Source organism: Oryzias latipes, chromosome 2 (assembly GCF_053564925.1).
Source record: "Oryzias latipes strain Hd-rR chromosome 2, Olatipes_Hd-rR_3.1".
In the NCBI taxonomy this organism is placed as follows: domain Eukaryota; kingdom Metazoa; phylum Chordata; class Actinopteri; order Beloniformes; family Adrianichthyidae; genus Oryzias; species Oryzias latipes.
In genome coordinates this window covers 51,173,871-51,179,561 of record NC_136238.1, presented here as the reverse complement: position 1 = coordinate 51,179,561, position 5,691 = coordinate 51,173,871, and the positions used below count along the sequence as shown (strand labels likewise).

General features: G+C 55.1%; 1 long non-coding RNA gene across 1 annotated transcript; it reads left to right on the top strand.

The window, feature by feature from the left end:
- The first annotated feature begins 270 nt into the window (after positions 1-270).
- On the top strand, positions 271-5,188 carry LOC144989966 (uncharacterized). The gene is made up of 3 exons (XR_013653922.1): positions 271-412; positions 3,677-3,799; positions 5,068-5,188. It is a non-coding gene; the product is annotated as an uncharacterized LOC144989966 (long non-coding RNA).
- The last annotated feature ends 503 nt before the right edge of the window (positions 5,189-5,691 follow it).

Sequence of the window (5,691 nt, the reverse complement as noted above, 5' to 3'; positions counted from 1 at the left end):
CCATGAGACTATTGGACCTTGAGAACACTAGACCATTAGGACGTGAGATCATGGGACCATTAGGCCATGAGACTATTGGAGCTTGAGACCATGGGACCATTAGGACATGAGACTATTGGACCATGAGACTATTGGACTATTAGACCATGACACCATGAGACTATTGGAGCGAAGCTCAAATCGTAAAACCACAACAGGAAAAAGTGCGACTGAAAGACGGAAAGACGTCAGAGGGCCGTGAAGGGTCACAGGTTGCTGGAGCCTATCCCAGACTCTGGGATTCCTGCTGGACAGTTGTCCAGTCCATCACATTCATCCATCAATGCAGCTGGTTTCTGGACTGTGGAAAAGCTGCACCTGAACCCGGAGAACACGAAGAACCAGCTGGGACTCGAACCAGGGCCTTCTGACTGTGAGTGCTGACCACTACACCAGGCTACAGCCCCTGTTGTTTCCTGTTTGAGTATTTTGGTTTGTGTTAGGTTGCTTTCATACTTGTTTTTCTTCTTGTGGTTTTGTTGCATCCTCACCGTCTGTGTTATCAGTGGTTTATTTTCTGCATTTTACTGGTTTACTTTGTTGTTGTTTTGTTTGGTTGTCTTTTGTCTGGTTTTTGGTCTCTGTACGGAAGTTTGAAGACTTCCTGTTAGAGAAAGGTGCTTTATAAATAAAGAGGATTGGATTTGTCCTGTTCTTCATTCCATCTCACTGCACTCTTTCCATCTTCATTCCTCTGTTTTAACCTTTCTTCCATCTTGGTTCCATCGTTGTCCTGCTGTCTTCTGTCTCCTTTCATTCCGTTTCTGTCCGTCTTCTCTGTGGTTCTGCTCCACTGTGTCCTCCAGAATTCTGTTCAGCCTGTAAACACTGATTCAGTAGGACTCTGTTTGCTTTGGTGAGAAAATAGAAACTGGACTTTAGTGTTGACCCGTTTCCAGAAGAACTTTTTCTTAATGTCGTTTAGTGTAAACAACAACATAAAGCTGCTGTTCTGCCCCTCCTCTGGTGGGGGGATTTGTCAGCCTCTTGCTAGGGATAGCCTGTGACCCCCCCCCTGTACTGCAGTGACCTCTGTCTGAAGTGGCCTGCAGAGGGAATTTCCTGTCCTCCGTCTAAAGAAGAGGTTCTCCTCTCTGTGGGGGATGGGAGTCCCTGGAGGGGTCCAGTTAGAACCGTTACAGTCCAGATGCGCACACGGGGTTCTCTGCTGCAGTTCCTGATAAATCCAGAATCCAGAACACCTATAAAACTCTGTGGGGAGTTGAAACCAGGGCAGGCCATTCCCGAAGCAGCATCAACCGTGCTGCAGCATCGGGCGTGTCGCAGCAGCATCGGGCGTGTCGCAGCAGCATCGGGCGTGTCGCAGCAGCATCGGGCGTGTTGCAGCAGCATCAGGCGTGCATTAAGCGTGCCTCAGCATCAAGCGTGCTGCAGCATCAGGCGCACCGCAACATCAGGTGTGCTGCTGCAGCATCAGGCGTGTCGCAGCAGCATCAGGCGTGTCACAGCAGCATCAGGCGTGTCGCAGCATTAGGTGTGCCGCTGCAGCATCAGGCGTGCCGCAGTAGCATCAGGCGTGCCGCAGCAGCATCGGGCTTGCCTCAGCATCAGGCGTGCCGCAGCATCAGGCGTGCCGCTGCAGCATCAGGCGTGCCGCAGCAGCATCGGGCGTGTCGCAGCAGCATCAGGCGTGTCGCAGCAGCATCAGGTGTGCATTAGGCGTGCCTCAGCATCAAGCGTGCTGCAGCATCAGGCGTGCTGCTGCAGCATCAGGCGTGTCGCAGCAGCATCAGGCGTGTCACAGCAGCATCAGGCGTGTCGCAGCATTAGGTGTGCCGCTGCAGCATCAGGCGTGCCGCAGTAGCATCAGGCGTGCCGCAGCAGCATCGGGCGTGTTGCAGCAGCATCAGGCGTGCATTAAGCGTGCCTCAGCATCAAGCGTGCTGCAGCATCAGGCGCACCGCAACATCAGGTGTGCTGCTGCAGCATCAGGCGTGTCGCAGCAGCATCAGGCGTGTCACAGCAGCATCAGGCGTGTCGCAGCATTAGGTGTGCCGCTGCAGCATCAGGCGTGCCGCAGTAGCATCAGGCGTGCCGCAGCAGCATCGGGCTTGCCTCAGCATCAGGCGTGCCGCAGCATCAGGCGTGCCGCTGCAGCATCAGGCGTGCCGCAGCAGCATCGGGCGTGTCGCAGCAGCATCAGGCGTGTCGCAGCAGCATCAGGTGTGCATTAGGCGTGCCTCAGCATCAAGCGTGCTGCAGCATCAGGCGTGTAACAGCAGCATCGGGCGTGTCGCAGCAGCATCGGGCGTGTCGCAGCAGCATCAGGCGTGCATTAGGCGTGCCTCAGCATCAAGCGTGCTGCAGCATCAGTCGTGTCGCAGCAGCATCGGGCGTGTTGCAGCAGCATCAGGCGTGCATTAAGCGTGCCTCAGCATCAAGCGTGCTGCAGCATCAGGCGCACCGCAACATCAGGTGTGCTGCTGCAGCATCAGGCGTGTCGCAGCAGCATCAGGCGTGTCACAGCAGCATCAGGCGTGTCGCAGCATTAGGTGTGCCGCTGCAGCATCAGGCGTGCCGCAGTAGCATCAGGCGTGCCGCAGCAGCATCGGGCTTGCCTCAGCATCAGGCGTGCCGCAGCATCAGGCGTGCCGCAGCAGCATCAGGCGCGCCGCAGCAGCATCAGGCGTGCCGCAGCAGCATCGGGCGTGTCGCAGCAGCATCAGGCCTGTCGCAGTAGCATCAGGCGTGCCGCAGCAGCATCGGGCGTGTTGCAGCAGCATCAGGCGTGCATTAAGCGTGCCTCAGCATCAAGCGTGCTGCAGCATCAGGCGCACCGCAACATCAGGTGTGCTGCTGCAGCATCAGGCGTGTCGCAGCAGCATCAGGCGTGTCACAGCAGCATCAGGCGTGTCGCAGCATTAGGTGTGCCGCTGCAGCATCAGGCGTGCCGCAGTAGCATCAGGCGTGCCGCAGCAGCATCGGGCTTGCCTCAGCATCAGGCGTGCCGCAGCATCAGGCGTGCCGCAGCAGCATCAGGCGCGCCGCAGCAGCATCAGGCGTGCCGCAGCAGCATCGGGCGTGTCGCAGCAGCATCAGGCCTGTCGCAGTAGCATCAGGCGTGCCGCAGCAGCATCGGGCGTGTTGCAGCAGCATCAGGCGTGCATTAAGCGTGCCTCAGCATCAAGCGTGCTGCAGCATCAGGCGCACCGCAACATCAGGTGTGCTGCTGCAGCATCAGGCGTGTCGCAGCAGCATCAGGCGTGTCACAGCAGCATCAGGCGTGTCGCAGCATTAGGTGTGCCGCTGCAGCATCAGGCGTGCCGCAGTAGCATCAGGCGTGCCGCAGCAGCATCGGGCTTGCCTCAGCATCAGGCGTGCCGCAGCATCAGGCGTGCCGCAGCAGCATCAGGCGCGCCGCAGCAGCATCAGGCGTGCCGCAGCAGCATCGGGCGTGTCGCAGCAGCATCAGGCCTGTCGCAGCAGCATCAGGCGCGTCGCAGCAGCATCGGGCGTGCATTAGGCGTGCCTCAGCATCAAGCGTGCTGCAGCATCAGGCGTGCCGCAGCATCAGGCGTGCCGCAGCAGCATCAGGACCTGCTCTACAGGAGCCGGCTCTCCACTGGTGTGTCGTAGCTGACGTATGTTCCTGACATCCGTCTGCTTTTTGCTGCAGATCCGTCGGCTCTCAGATGGCCTGTCAGTGCGGGTGTGGAGGGCAGGACTGCGGTAACAACAGAAACCACTCCTGCTAAAGCCCACTCTGCTCTGCACAGGAGGACGCTGTCACATATGGGAGGTAAGTGATGGAATTAAGGGACGGACCAAAGCATTCCTGTTTCTCAGCAGAGAAACGGATAAGAAGCAGCTGTGGAGGAGCCACTGCTCCCCCACGTGGAAGCAGCTGGTACTGCAGCTCCTGCAGAGCGCTCTCCAGACAGATGTGAGCCGCAGTAGCACATGCGTGTTAGTCACGTCAGCAGCAAAAGCTCTGAACCGTCTTGGTCTCCTGTCTGACCTGTCTGATGGATGACATCTGGATGTATGGGTGGATGGATGGATGGATGGATGGATGGATGGATGGATGGATGGATGGATGGATGGATGGATGGATGGATGGATGGATGGATGGATGGATGGATGGATGGATGGATGGATGGATGGATGGATGGATGGATGGATGGATGGATGGATGGATGGATGGATGGATGGATGGATGGATGACGGATGGATGGATGGATGGATGGATGGATGACGGATGGATGGATGCATGGATGGATGGATGGATGGATGGATGGATGGATGGATGGATGGATGGATGGATGGATGGATGGATGGATGGAGGGATGGATGGATGACGGATGGATGACGGATGGATGGATGGATGGATGACGGATGGATGGATGGATGGATGGATGGATGGATGGATGGATGGATGGATGGAGGGATGGATGGATGACGGATGGATGGTGGATGGATGGATGGATGAGGGATAGATGGATAATGGATGGATGGATGGATAATGGATGGATGGATGACGGAGGGATGGATGAATGGATGGATGATGGATGGATGGATGAATCGATGGATGATGGATTGATGGATGAGGGATAGATGGATGACGGATGGATGGATGGATGATGGATGGATGGATGACGGAGGGATGGTGGATGGATGGATGGATGACATCTGGATGTATGGGTGGATGGATGGATGAGGGATAGATGGATGACGGATGGATGGATGATGGATGGATGAATGGATGGATGATGGATGGATGGATGACGGAGGGATGGTGGATGGATGGATGGATGTGGACTGAGACGTCCACAGGTGGACTTACCTCTTCCAGGGTTAGATTGGGCCGCCCCACAGAAGGCGGCGTTCTCCTCCGGGGGCAAAGTGTGAGCAATGGTCACGGATTGGGCTAAAACAAAGGGGTATTGGGGTAAGTCTGTGAGGGTATGAGGGCAGAAAGGTGACCTCCTCAGCCCTGTTCTCTCAGCTCCTGGTGTTTTTCTTCACAGGTTCCCTCTGCTTCTGAAGGCTTCATTTCTGTGTTTGCAGCGCCACCGTGTGGTCGTTTCAGAGAACTGCAGCAGAGGGAATCAGGAGAAAAACCACACGTGAGGCAGGAGAACATGCAAACCCCACCCAGGAAGGAGCCAGCTGAAATCCTCCAGGAGGACCCAACCTGACACCCCCACAGTGTTGAGTCTGAGGATCCGTCAGGGTCCTGCTGGTCCAGAACTGATGTGGTTCTGCTCAGTGCTGTGACTGTCAAACAGGAGAGGTTCAGTGAAGGTTCTCTGTGTGGTTTAGTGGTTCTTCTTCTGTGGTTTTAATGTGGTTTAGTGGTTCTTCTTCTGTGGTTTTAATGTGGTTTAGTGGTTCTTTTTCTGTGGTTTTAATGTGGTTTAGTGGTTCTTTTTCTGTGGTTTTAATGTGGTTTAGTGGTTCTTCTTCTGTGGTTTTAATGTGGTTTAGTGGTTCTTTTTCTGTGGTTTTAATGTGGTTTAGTGGTTCTTTTTCTGTGGTTTTAATGTGGTTTAGTGGTTCTTCTTCTGTGGTTTTAATGTGGTTTAGTGGTTCTTCTTCTGTGGTTTTAATGTGGTTTAGTGGTTCTTCTTCTGTGGTTTTAATGTGGTTTAGTGGTTCTTCTTCTGTGGTTTTAATGTGGTTTAGTGTTTC